The sequence below is a fragment of the Pogona vitticeps genome, chromosome 4 (genome assembly GCF_051106095.1).
Source record: "Pogona vitticeps strain Pit_001003342236 chromosome 4, PviZW2.1, whole genome shotgun sequence".
Lineage (NCBI taxonomy): Eukaryota > Metazoa > Chordata > Lepidosauria > Squamata > Agamidae > Pogona > Pogona vitticeps.
This window is the reverse complement of record NC_135786.1, coordinates 92,145,004-92,158,929: the sequence shown is the minus strand read 5'-3', so window position 1 is coordinate 92,158,929 and position 13,926 is coordinate 92,145,004. Positions and strand designations below refer to the sequence as shown.

General features: G+C 42.0%; 1 protein-coding gene and 1 pseudogene across 5 annotated transcripts in view; one reads left to right on the top strand and one right to left on the bottom strand.

The window, feature by feature from the left end:
• Nucleotides 1–4,304: 4,304 nt before the first annotated feature.
• The window catches only part of EVI5 (ecotropic viral integration site 5), a 123,207-nt gene continuing 113,585 nt past the window's right edge, over nucleotides 4,305–13,926 (top strand). For 2 of the 5 annotated variants that reach the window (XM_078391762.1, XM_078391759.1), the window contains exon 1: nucleotides 5,058–5,297. The gene's annotated coding sequence lies outside the window, so the exon portion shown is untranslated. Of the gene's footprint in view, nucleotides 4,485–5,057; nucleotides 5,477–13,926 lie in introns of those variants that run through there. The other 3 variants (XM_020807136.3, XM_078391761.1, XM_078391760.1) reach the window with 3 other exon arrangements.
• LOC144589372 (U2 spliceosomal RNA) lies at nucleotides 10,400–10,476 on the bottom strand (annotated as a pseudogene).

Sequence of the window (13,926 nt, the reverse complement as noted above, 5' to 3'; positions counted from 1 at the left end):
TTTGCCGAGAGAGAGAAAATAATTTGAAATGCCATATTTTTTACTATTCCTTGCTCCTGTGCATTTAACAGCAACTCAGTACAAACCTTTATGTGTCCAGATTTTCTGACTACCAGCTGGCTCCCATAATCCCTTAATGTTGGCCACAGTGGATGGGACTCATGGGAGGTGAACGCCAAAAGTTCCCCAGCCCTGCTGAAGAACAAGCAGCAATTAAATAGAGTTCAGTACAGCAGGCTTTTTCTTCTCTCTCTGTTTGACAATTATAACATTTTATATGATGCACATTTTCTCTGACTATAGTTGGTTCAGAAGATTCCCATTGTGGTGTAGCAGATAGAGCGGTGGATCAGAACTCTGGAGATACAGGGTTTGAATCTCCACTTGGCCATGGAAACTCACTGTGGGTGTGGAACTGATACAACCATTAATTAAAGATCTCATGTACCTTGAAAGCCCTATTAGGGTCACTATAAGTCAGCTTCGACTTGACTGCACAGAACATGCAACATACAAAGTTGGTTCTTACAGTGTAATCAGCTACAGTATCCATGGATTTAAAAAGGTTGCCACACTAATGGATAGGAATCAGATATAGTGTCTGGATTAAAAGCTCTGCTTGCAGCTCAAGCCACAGAAAGTCCAGTGGCACCTGGAAGACTAATCAATTTATTACAGCATGTGTTTTTACAAGATAGAGTCCACTTACTTGGATGTAATGGACAGAATCGGCTCTGGGCCATTAAATTTTTAAGTCACAGTAAATGTGTGGCTTTTGATAAAACGTCTAACAGGGCTACCCACCACCATGCAGGTAATCTGTGCAGGAGGAGAAGTGAAACAGAAGGTGTCAGTCAAAATGAATTTAAGATTGTGAATGTCTACTGCTACATTTGCTGGTCCATTCTCTGTTAAGGGAGTAAGAGAGCTGCCTGCGGAACCTATATTAAAACACAGTTGGGTGTGTAATACCTCATTTGCACTTGTCTAATAGTGATGGTGGGGAGTTACATAGTACTCAGAAATAGTTTACCATTCCCTTCTTCTGCAGGCACCCTGGGACTGTGCAGCTTGCCCAAGGCCACACAGGCTGGCACTACTCACAAGAGACACAGTGGTGAATTGCACTCTCAGTCTCTGGCTCCACAGCCAGATATGTAGCCATTGAGCTATCCAGAAATTTAGAGTACTAAATCTGTCCTCAGTTGTTACTTCCCTAGGTAGCAAGTTTTGAATTACCAAAAAGAAAATATAAATTCCAGCTACTGACAGAAGAGCTTTTGATAGTGCTGCGAATTGAGAATCACTATAAAAGTACTTAGATGAAAATAGGACCATAAATGTCTTGGTGCAGAGACAGTAAAAATGGATTGCAGCCTAGAAATACTGTATTGTCTAATACTAGAAACTAAATGTAAAATCTTTCCAAAGAGCTGGAGTTTTTATGGTAATACGATGAAAGGTACATGCCAAATGTTGATAAAAAGCAAGCTGTTGCTCTGTATTATTGTTAAAGTAGGAGCAAATTCTGGCATGATTTGGATGCTTCATGAATATCCCTGTGTTAGGGGAAGTAGTTTGGCTTGGAATATATCAGATGCAAGTTTAAGTAAATGTTATATACACTGTACAGTTCTCAAAATTGTTATTTTTCCATGCTTCCTATTTGCAGTAATTTGTTTTATCTTGTTTTATTCTATTTCACTGTATGTGAATGTGCTTGTCATTGAACCACAAGTGTTTTAGATAGGCTGGCTGCCTAAAAAGAAAGGAGCAAGCAACTAGTAAGATATCAAGGGGAAAAAAATTACAAGCCAATTCTGCAGAAGCTACCTCCTTCATACACATGTGATTTCTCAGCTTGATAATACTGTATTAGAAACTCAAATGGTATCTCTTCAGGAGTGACCCCCCCCCCCACAACAAGTGAACAATTGCTGAAGAATATCCTCAGTCTGATTGTGAAATATATGTGAAAGCATCTCATTTTAGAGATTTGGTAAGACAAAAACTTTATGCTAGCGTATGTTTAATCCAAAATTTATTTGACAAATCTGGGTGACCATGCCCCAAACAGTAGTTTTTCTTATGTTCTTTGCATAAAATCTAATCTTGTTGTTGTTTAGTCGTTAAGTCATGTCCAACTCTTCGTGACCCCATGGACCAGAGCACGCCAGGCCCTCCTGTCTTCCACTGCCTCCTGGAGTTGGGTCAAATTCATGTTGGTAGTTTCGATGACACTGTCCATCCATCTTGTCCTTTGTCGTCCCTTTCTCCTCTTGCCTTCACACTTTCCCAACATCAGGGTCTTTTCCAGAGAGTTTTCTCTTCTCATGAGTTGGCCAACGTATTGGAGCCTCAGCTTCAGGATCTGTCCTTCCAGTGAGCACTTAGGGTTGATTTCCTTCAGAATGGATAGGTTTGTTCTCCTTGCAGTCCAGGGGACTCTCAAGAGTCTCCTCCAGCACCACGATTCAAAAGCATCAGTTCTTCAGCGGTAAGCCTTCTTTATGGTCCTTCTTTATGGTCTCACTTCCATACATTGCTACAGGAAAAACCATAGTTTTGACTATGCTGACTTTTGTCAGCAAGGTGATGTCTCTGCTTTTTAAGATGATGTCTAGGTTTGTCATCACTTTCCTCCCAAGAAGCAGACGTCTTTAAAGTTCGTGGCTGCTGTTACCATCTGCAGTGATCATGAAGCCTAAGAAGGTAAACTCTGTCACTGCCTCCATAGCTTCCCCTTCTGTTTGCCAGGAGATGATGGCATGATCTTAGTTTTTTTGATGTTGAACTTCAGACCATTTTTTGCACTTTCTTCTTTCACCCTCATTAAGAGGTTCTTTAATTCCTCCTCACTTTCTGCCATCAGAGTGGTATCATCTACATATCGGAGGTTGTTGATATTTCTTCAGGCCGGTTTGGGATTCCTCCAGTTCAGCCTTTCGCATGATGTATTCTGCATATAAGCTAAATAAGCAGGGAGACAATATACGTACAGCCTTGTCATACTCCTTTCCCAATTTTGAACCAGTCAGTTGTTCTATATCCAGTTCTAACTGTTGCTTCCTGTCCCACATATAGATCTTTCAGGAGGTAGATAAGGTGGTCAGGCGCCCCCGTTTCTTTAAGAACTTGCTATAGTTTGTTGTGGTCCATAGAGTCAAAGTCTTTTGTGTAGTCAATGAAGCAGAAGTAGATGTTTTTCTGGAACTCTCTAGCTTTTTCCATAATCCAGCATATGTTAGCAATTTGGTCTCTAGTTCCTCTGCCCCTTCGAAATCCAGTTTGTACTTCTGGGAGTTCTCAGGCCACATACTGCTGAAGCCTATGAAAATCTCGTCTAGTTTTGAGTATTTGTTATGGCTTACCTCAAAGCAAAAGCCGCCTTATGTGCAAGAACAATTCTATGCATGTTAATGTTTAATTGTCCTCCTTTTCAGCCCTTCATATCCCAACCCCTAATCACACCCAGTCCTTTTAGGTATACAGTACTCAGAGGTTAAGATTGTGTCCAATTCAACACTTCCAAACCTGATATTGCTGCACAAGATCTGGCTGAAGGTTTGGTGAGATTTACTGTGATGTGTGCAGAGGATTTTAAGAAACTGCAACAATGGGTCTTACCTTACTATTACACTGGTGATACCTTAATTTAAGCTACTGATCCAGTGTGTTGCTGCTGGTAGGAGTGGTAGTTGCCCTTGAGAACAGTCAACAGTGCATATATGGTGACAGAATTGTAAAGTGATATGGGAAAACATTAATTTGCATAGGGCAAGATGGCATCTCTAGAAACCAGTATGGCTCAGGGCACACCAGTCTCTTCCTCCCAACACAGCATGGACCTTGCTGTCTCCTTGAGAAGGAAGGATCCTTCTGATGAGCAACAATAACAAGGTGATGGCGAGAAAGAATTGAAATGTACTGTATAAGGCATTCCAGTAGCCTGGGGCGTCGTGTGCTGAGGGACTCGCTACACACTCCTCTCCATATTGAATTCGGTGGGTTTGACTCCCACAACGCCTGGGAGCGCAAGCTGTCTCTTTTATATACAGCATTGTACTATCCGTATCCGCACCTCGCCACCAGGCCTTTAATGGCTTATTTGCTAGTCCGTTGGCTGTTAGGATTGTTTTACAGTACAGGGAGCTCCAGGCGCGAAGGGTCAGCTCCCGCCGGCCTGGGCGAGGCGTGTGCGCCTGCGCGAGGGGGGGTCTCCTCCAAGGACGTGGCCCGGTTTCTTGAGGCTGGAGCGGTGCCGCGGGCTCTCGCAGGGGGGGTGGGGGCAGAGAGAGAGACTGAGAGGGAGACGGAGAGGGAGGGAGGGAAAGGGAAAGGGAGCAGGCGAAAGGCGGGACGCCGTCCGGGCGGGGAGCTTTTGCCAGAGAAAGCAGCAGCTGCAGCCGCGGCGGCTCCGGGCCGGGCTGGGCTGCCCGACACACTGATGTTCGCACCTCCCTTCCCCGGCCAAGGCTTCCAAGGTGAGCGAGAAAGCGGCAGTGGAGCCGAAGGAAAGAGAGAGGGACCCTCTGTGTGTGTTTGTGTTTGTGTATTTAGTTGCGAGTGCGGGTACACGTCGTTTGGTCTCCCCCCCCCGTCCTTTTGTGGCGACGGAGGGAGGGGGAAAAAACCGAGGCCGACCTGTTCGCCCCCCCCCCTCAGCGATCGATCCAGGGCGGGAAAAAAGGGGGGGAAGAGAGAGGGAAAGCAAGCGGGAGCCATCTCTGGGGCGACCCCCCCCCCCCTTTCCTCAGTCTGCTCGCAACGTCCTGGAGGCTGGGATGACAGGAAAGGGCATCTCACCCGCTCTGCAGCCTCTCTTCCCAGGCCTCTCGTGGCCTGGGAAAAAAAATGTTTTTATTTATTTATGTGCATCTTCCCCCAAAACGGATTGCCTGAAAAAAAATACTGTAATGGCAATCTCGAAAACGTTACGGAGAGTTTGCGTTTCTCGTTTTATTGCCAGGCGCCTAAGTGATTTCACTGGGAGAGCCCTCCTTCCCTCCCTCCCTCTCTTTTCCTCCTCCCTCCCTTTGCTCATGATCGACCGGATTTCCTCTTCTGTGGTGACGGTGTGGGGAGTGCCCTCTGTCTGTCTGAACTGTTACATGTGTTTTGTGGGTTCCCCCCCCCTTTTTTTTTTTTTTTTTTGCGATCTCGTCTCTTAGTTCCCGGAGCGAACACCAGCAACAGCTCTGAGAAGAAGGCTCCGAGAAGTGGAGGAGCCCGGATGACCTTTCTGTCAGGTTATCTGCCTGGTTTTGTTTTGAACAGATGCTCAGTCCTGAAGCTAGGTTTGTACAGTAATTGGTATTCAGCCTGGTGCAGCAAGAGGGCCTCCGAGTGCATACAGAGTGCTTCCCCCAATCACTTGAGTGGTTGCAGCCAGATGGCTTTCCATGAAACAGTGGTCTTTCAGGGTTTCATTAGCAGCCCGCAACATATATACATGTCACCATACATGATTGCATAGGTATGAAGATCTTTGTATTCTCTCCTGCAAAACAGATGGTTGGGAGGGAAGGGGGGGCCCAGATGTGTGGCGGAGGGGCTCAGAGATGGAGTTCAAGGAGTCTGAAGCATTGTTTTGCTAAAGAAGCTCTTGACAGATGATTCCTTCCTTGGTTCATCCATCATCCAACTGTCAAGTACTATGCAGTTTTTGACCTGGAGACAGGATTTTATTATTTATACTGTTCATCTCCATTAGAAAGTTCCATTACAGCTTTGGTGTAAGAAAAGAGAATTTGTTGTTGGAAATGAACCTTGCCAGAGGGAAGCAATTGGACATGACACCTAATTTATTTAAGTCCGATGGCGTTCAGGAGAGAAAGCTTGTGTGAGCTAAATGTGTTGATTTGGGTAGACTTGGGTGTGACCAGTTCTGCATAGCGTAAGTCAGTTAAACTGAAAAGCAAGCTGCTACCTGAAACATGTCCACTAATGCCAGCAGAATCCATTGAGGCAGTCATTTATATGATGCTAATGTCTTTTTAGTTTTGTGTGACAACTGCTTCTAGAAGGGTCCTTGCACCCACACAGGAATTAGAAGCATTGATTTAATTGTTTGAGTTTTCTTGTTTGTTTATGTTGCCTTTCTCCCCCATAGGTTTGTACCTGGTGGCTCAAAAAAGATCTTGTCCCCTAAGGGGGAGATTTATATACCAGAGTTTCTTGTGTCTAATATGCAGTTTGAGCAGAATTCATATATTGTACTGTGATTTGTTTTGTTTTTAAACCAAAACATGTGTTCTTGAATTTCATTGTGTTATTGTATTATCAAGGAACAGATAAGATGCTCAGTTCTGAAGAAAGTGTTTTCCTTTTAAAAAGGAAAAAAACCTACTAAGTCAGCTACTCCTGTACTTTCCATGCTTAGTCTAAGTTATCCAAGGGGAGCTTTCCAGGAAATTTAGTTCACTTGTGGAAGGGGTTCATGTTTCCTGAAAACTAATTTCAGAAAAAACAGACTAAAAACAAATTAGATTGAAATACAGTAAGTCAGTCGTCCAAGCTGAAATCAGTGTGAGGACTATACGTAGTTGCATTTTTACTAACTAAAGAAGGCCATTTTGTGACGTTAATCCCAGAGAAGCATTTTGATTACAGTTTTAACTGATGGTCTGAAAAAGGACATTATCTGTTAATACATTTTCTTGAGACCTCAGGTATGTTCTCTTTGAATCATGCCGTCACTTAGACCTTACTTTGTTCTCCTCACTTCATACCACACTGTTATCTCTTAATCTGTACCGTTCTTTTTCCCTGTACCAGCACAAGTCTCTACATCTCAATTTCTATCCTGGTTTCTGCCTTCAGGCTTTATTTTTTATCTCTTTGTCTCTCCCACTAGGGCCCCCCATGCCTTCTAGTTTCTCCCTCCTCCCTATAGTTCATAACAGTGAAGTTGCCTAAGGTACAGGAATAAAGTGTTTGCTTGCGAATGTGTGTGGGGAATGGACAATGTACGTGTGGTGTTACAGGTTTTTTACCATCCCATTTCCATCCCATGGACATGCAAAGAAAAAGCTGCAAAGAATGGCTACAGTATTTGGAATTTCCCCATGGAATAGCAAGCGGAGTGGGAGGAGGCTGAACTCTTGTGTTGTGTTGGCCTTTTGTGAAGAGATGATAAGGTGCCAAAGATGACCTTGAAGAGGAAAACAAATCTTGCTTTAGTTGAATAGTTTTTATTCCCTGGACAAAAACAAATGGTATGTAGAATACTGATACCACCGACATAGTTTAGAAAGCTCAGTAAGAGTTAAATTAGTGTGCCACAAGATTTATAAGTTATCACCTTTTTAAATATATATTTAAACACAGAGGACTGCTAATTTGACTAAACTTGTGGTTTTGAGTTGCGTCATCTTTTACCCTTGCACCATATTTCCATGATAAATTACATCTCCCCAGGTGTTGTTTACATTGGGAGCTGAGGAAAATAGGTGCATTTGATGCCTATATGATCACCCACTTCTTTATGGAGCAAATGGTGGCTGCAGAGTGATGGTCAGGGTAGTCTGAGAAAGTGGCATGGGATGGGGGAGACTTTAGACTCTCCCGTGATTCTTCTATGTTCAAATTAGCAGCTTCTTCTCTACAGAGAGATCATTTTAACCCAGACATAGGAGAATGAGTCACAAATTTTTCATGGTTTACATGTAGTTTGTCCTCAGGTAGTTCAGAATTTGTTTCTTTGTTATTGCAAATCAGTATGCCTCTTGTTAATTATGGGTGAAGATTTACTTTTGTTCATCACTATTTTTAGGTTTCCAGTAATCACTAGGGTTTTGAGGCAAGCCAGAAAAGCTCTCAGAAGTACTTGGGAGGCTTAACATGAGAGATGTACCTTAAAGTAGAATAGGTTACTTTCTATTCCTATTGACCCCATTCCCATGCCTTCCGCATACATTTGTACTGTACTGTGTGTGTGGGTTGAAAATTTTCATGCTTTCCTTTGAAACATGATTGAAAAGAATAATGTAAAAGAGCATGGATTACATTAACAGGCGCATGAACAGTTGAATTTGGTAGACATGGTTTTCTGGGGGTTTATGTTCTTGTTTTACTGTGGGAAAATTAATAGGAATTTATGGTATGATTAATTTAATGTAGACATAGGCGACTAGAATAGATTCCAAAATTCAGTGTACTGGATGTAGACAATACTTCTGGTTGGAAAAAGGGAAAAAGTCAAATGAATGTAATATTTGTAAGAATATGGATTGTGGGGGAATAAGAAACTTTGGAGCATCTTTGAGCCAGTTTTCTGCATTTAGGATCCACCAGGGACCACATTAGCCCTGAGAATACAGAACACTTAAAAACTGGACATTACTGGTTTTATTTTTATAAATTTTGAATTGGGGGCTGGGGGCTCCCACTTCCCATTTTATTGCAAAACCACTACTGTATTTCTAAAGATATTTTGTGTAGATTTTTTCCCCATGAAACGGCACCCAAAGCCTTAAAAAACGGCCTTGAGGAATTGCACGTGGCCTGTAAAATGCAACTTAAAAGGAAATTATAACTCAGCTGAAGGAACTTGAAAGCAATTCAGTGAAAATCAGAATCAACAGTGTTTCCAAATAAAATGGCTAGGATCACATATCTATCTTAGATCAGTAGGGGTGAGCTCTCCAGGTGTTTGTTGTTGAATTCCCAACAGTCCTAGCTAGCAGACCCAAAGGTGAGAGAAGGTAAGAACTGCAGTCCAGTATCATCTGGAGGGACACCAGTTTTAAAAACTGCTTCTTACACTCAGTTTTAGCATACAGTCTATCTTCATGAAGAGTAGTGTACAGTACACAAAGTTAATGTATGTGGAGCCTATGTTGTCTGCAGCATACTTGGATGGTGACAAACACGCTGTTCTAGCTGCTTATAAATGGGGTAGCTCTAATCTGAAGGGGATGCTCCCCTTTCGTATAAACTGGAACACACAATTCTATAGGTGATTTCTTGAAGGTGGTAGGAGATAAACATAGGTAGGGCAAAGTATTAATTCTTTAAATTTTGTTCACGCTTTACTATTCTGACACTAAAGTAGGCAGTAAGGAAGTTGATAGAATTTCATTTAAATGAAAGCCATATTAGGACTGATTGTAAGTTGGTTCTGACTTGATGGCATAGAACAATATCACATGTAATGTGTTTTCTTTCTAGGTTAATTATAACTAGAAGTATTTTAAAATCAGCTTTCAGCCTTCATGGGGGGGGGGGAACTTTAGTGAAACATACATTGATTCCTTTAGAATCATGTGATATTCAAGGCTCTAGTGTAGGGGTTTGGAACATCAGCAGATTTGCAGGCAAGTTTTACCTCCTGGGACTTGCTGTAGAACAGATGCCCAGCCAGCATCAAATTCAGACCAGAAATAAATAAATTATTGAATAAGAAGAAACTGATTGTTTTAGCATGATTTGCAAAACAGTCTGTAGATTTTAAAAAAAAAAGACCTGTGGGGCTACATGTGAGCATCAAATGGCCTGTGGTAATAAAAAATAGTTCAACTGCATACAAAGTACTCTGGTACAAGCCAGGAAGTGAACATATCTCCACTGCCAGGTTGTACAGACCATACAGTGAAGTGGAAAAGAAGAGAAAAGCATATGGCTACACATGTGAGGATCCCCTCAAGGGGAAGTTGGTTGCTTTGCAGGTTGTGAGCTAACCCAGTCTGTTAACTTGCATTCCTGTTATAAAAGCCAGCCAGCTGCATCTTACTATGATCAGGCAGGAGCATGACTGGGGTTCTGATGATATACTGTAGAAGTGTGGATGCTTCTTGGGGTGGAGCTATGGAGTGACACCAGGGTCAGGGTGACTTGTCACGGCTCAATTGCTGTTTGCATTCTAGATTCCTCTACTGTAGTTGGAATTAATGCCTGAGTAGAGATGAATGTGATTTAAAAACATGAGCTTTTTGGTTTTGAACAAGGAAAAGCGAAAGCTACATCAGAGAGCTCATAGGGAGTGGCACTGGGGTATCTTTCAGCTTCATTAGTTGAATTTTATGATATTGTTCATCAGGCATAAGTTCAGAAAAGGATTTTACTGCTCCTCTTGTGTTTCAGTTACTTTTTAAATGATTTTTTTCTGCTTTTCTTTCTGGAAAATGAACTGATAACTAATTATTAGTTATTAAACCTTATTGCTCTGCTTTTAAAAATATTTAAACTTTATCTCTATCATCCCATCAGCAAAAAGAATATATGGTTCATTATATTTATAGATACTGTAGTTGAAAATATTATATTCTAAATAACTCTTATTGAATAACTTACCAGTATCCTAACAGTAATGTTTTCTTAATTCATGTTGAGTTCAAAATACATTTTTACCGAGTTAGACTTCATTGTCTTATGCATCATCCAACAAATCACTGTATGTAGAAGTTGATAAAGAGAATTACAGGAAGAAAAGGTAACTTACTACACTTGATCTTAGCCAAAAGGCCGAGAAGCGATGAGGTAACTTACTAATATTGAGGAGCTGAATTGGGAAAGGAGGAACTGATATTCTTCATTTAACCATGTTTTTTAGGATATCCTGTGCTCTGTAATTTTTTAATGGCTATGAAATATTTTTTTATCATTGTAAAACATCATTGTAAACATTGTTAATTATTCACTGATCAGCCACAACATTAAAATCACCTGCCTAATATCATGTAAGCCCTCCTCGTGCTGCCATGACAGCTCTGACGTGTTAAGGCATGAATTCGACAAGACCTCTAAACATGGCCTGTGATATCTGGCACCACAACATTAGCACTAGATCCTCAAGTCCTGCAAGTTGCGAAGTGGGACCTCCATGGATCGAATTTGGTGTTCCAGCACAACCCATAGATGCTCCATCAGATTGAGATCTGGGGAAATTGGAGACCAAGGCAACACCTTAGAGTCTTTGTCATGTTCCTCAAACGATTCCTGAACAATTTGTGTTGCTCGACAGAGTGCCATATCCTGCTGAAAGAGGCTGCTGCCATCCAGGAAACACCACTACCATGAAGGAGTGTATGTGGACTGCAGCAGTCTCTAGATAGGTGGTATGCATCAAAGTACAGTGGGGTCTTGACTTAAGAATGGCTCGAGTTAAGAACATTTTGACTTAAGAACCGTTCTCATAGGAAAATATTGACTTGACTTACATACTTAGATTTGAGTTAAGAACTGAAAAAAAGCCATGTGGGAGGCAGGGAAAGTGCAAAATTTGAACTTTCAGTTAACTGTTGGCCAGTGAAAAGGGTGCCTGTCTGCTTCCTCACTCCTCCCAGCGTTTAGAGAGTGGATTGGGAGACAGTCTTCAGACTGCCTGGTACTGCCTGGACTGTATTTTCCCTGCCTTCCCTGAACCTTTCTTGACCTAAGAAAAAAAGAAACAAAATATCCCCCTCTAGTGGTCGAAGGCAGAATAGCAGCTTCCCATTAGTTTCTATGGATGGAAAAGAGCAGATACGGATCAAATGGTTTTCAATGCATTCCTATGGGAAATGCAGATTTGACCTGAGAACTTTTTGACTTGAGAACCGCCTTCCAATACGGATTAAGTTCTCAAGTCAAGACCCCACTGTAACATCCACATGAAATCCATGACCCAAGGTTTTGCAGCAGAACATTCCCGAGAGTATAACACTGCCACCGCTGGCCTGCATTCTTCCTCTACCTAGTGTATCCTACTGCCATTTTTCCCCAGGTTCTTGATGCACAGGTACCCAGCCAGCCACCTGATCTAAAAGAAAACATGATTCATCAGACTAGGCAACCTTCTTTCGTTGCTCCATGGCCCGTTTCTGATGGCCATGTCTCCATTGTAAGCACTTTCAGCAGTGGACAGGAGTCACCATGGGCAGTCTGACAGGTCTGCCATTGCGCAGTCCATATGCAGCAAAGTGCAATGCACTTTGTGTTCTGACATCTTTCTATCATGGCCAGTGTTATGTTTTTCAGCAATATGAGCTGCAGCAGCTCTTCTGTGTGACTGGCAAGCCTTCGCTCCCCATATGCATCAATGAGCCTTGGGCACTTGTGACCCTGACGCTGGTTCACCAATTGTCCTTCCTTGCACTACTTTTCCCACTGCATATTGGGAACACCGCACTATACTTGCTGTTTTGGAGGTGCTTTGATCCAATTATCTAACCATCACTATTTGTCCCTTGCCAAAGTCACTCAGATCTTTTTGCTTGCCCATATTTCCTGCTTCCAACACATGAAATTCAAGAACTGACTGTTCAGGTTTTGCCTAATATATATCCACCCCTTGACAGGTGCCATTCTAATGCTGTAATATAATCAATACTATTAACTTCACCTGTCAGTGATTTTAATGTTGTGGCTGGTGAGTGTAGATTTAATATTGTTCTCTGCCTTAGTTAGAAAAATGAATGTTAATGCATGTTAGTGTTCCTTCCCAGTCTTGGAATACAGTATTGTCAGCTAATTTATTTTTTGGGGGGTCCTTGATAAACAAAAGCTCTCAATATTTTTTTGTTTCATGGCACATATAGAATGCCATGTTTCAAATTTTCTTTTGGGACCTGGTCTTCTTTTTTTTCTATTTTTCACAGAATAATAGCTGTTAGTTTTGCAATTATCTTTCTTTCACAATAAATCCTTTCATGATAAATGGCACTGGTCTCCTCTTGAATTCCAGAATTGTATATTGGACCATTATATTCAAAATCACTGAAACCCACCCAGCTTCATGCAGATTAGACTAGCCTTTTCTGATCTTCCAAAGCCTTCAAGCAAAGATGCAGCTGTCAGAATGGAACCCACTGGGTGTAACCAGGTCTGACTCTCAGCACTCCTAGGCATGCCTGCTATTGTGGTACACATTAGCTGTAGTGAAGTAATTGTTATTGTATTTCATGGTGCATGAGGGCATTAAATAACTGTAGATTACCCATGTCGGTGGCTGAATACATACTTCTTTCCATTATTATTTTAACTTGTGTGTTTGTGTCGACAGTTCAGAAGTTTGGCTGCTACCCCATCTGAGAGGCATAATTGATCACTTGTGGGATGTCTGCACTGGTGCGAGAGGTAGTATGGGTGGCCTTGTATGAAGGTGTTGCTATTTGGGTGAGATTCCATGGGCTGCTGCCAGAGGACAGTGTTGCTTACGGTAAGGTGTGTGAGAGGATGTCATTTTTAAGGCAAACATTAGGTTGGGTGATGGATGCACCCTCGTCATGTCTGTGGCTCTTTCAGTGATAAACTGCTTCAGGTAATGTGGAGTGAGTTTGGGTGCCAGGTATCGAGGTGCTTCTTTCATTTTGGTTTGTGGCAGTGAGGAGGTCTTATTCCTAGCCTAGAAAGAAAATCAGTCTGGGTGCTCTGGGAGGAATCTGAAGCTTACATGCTCTGTCAACGATGCCTAATACCTGTATATTTCATTATTGAATGAGTGTCATGGCACAGTGGTTAAACTACAGTACTGCAGCCAAAACTGGTCACAACCTGGGTTCAATTCCAGTTAGTGGGCTCTAGGTTCAGTCAGCCTTCCATCCTTCTGAGGCTAGTAAATTGAGTACCCAGCTTGCTGGGAGGAGGGGAGGGTGACATGTAGCCTTCATACAGTACTTAAATTGTAAACTACCTAGAAAGTGCTTTAAGTTCTATGAGGCAGTATATAAGCAGCACACTTTGCTTTTCACCACTTTAGTTTACATAACTGGAAATATTTATGCTCTTTTTCCTGTAAGATATGCTTGTCCTCTGTTATGTCTGTGAAGTTCAGCTGCCTCAGCCTAGTTCAAATGCATTTAGTTCAAGTTCTGATGTGAAGGTAGTGAATTTTGATGTGCAGGTTCCATTAACCTCATAAAGTCATGAAAGACATCATACTTCATTTCAGGTAGGAAACAAAAGTGCAGGATTTTGGAGGCCCGCTGATTTTCTTTCAAGTTGGGA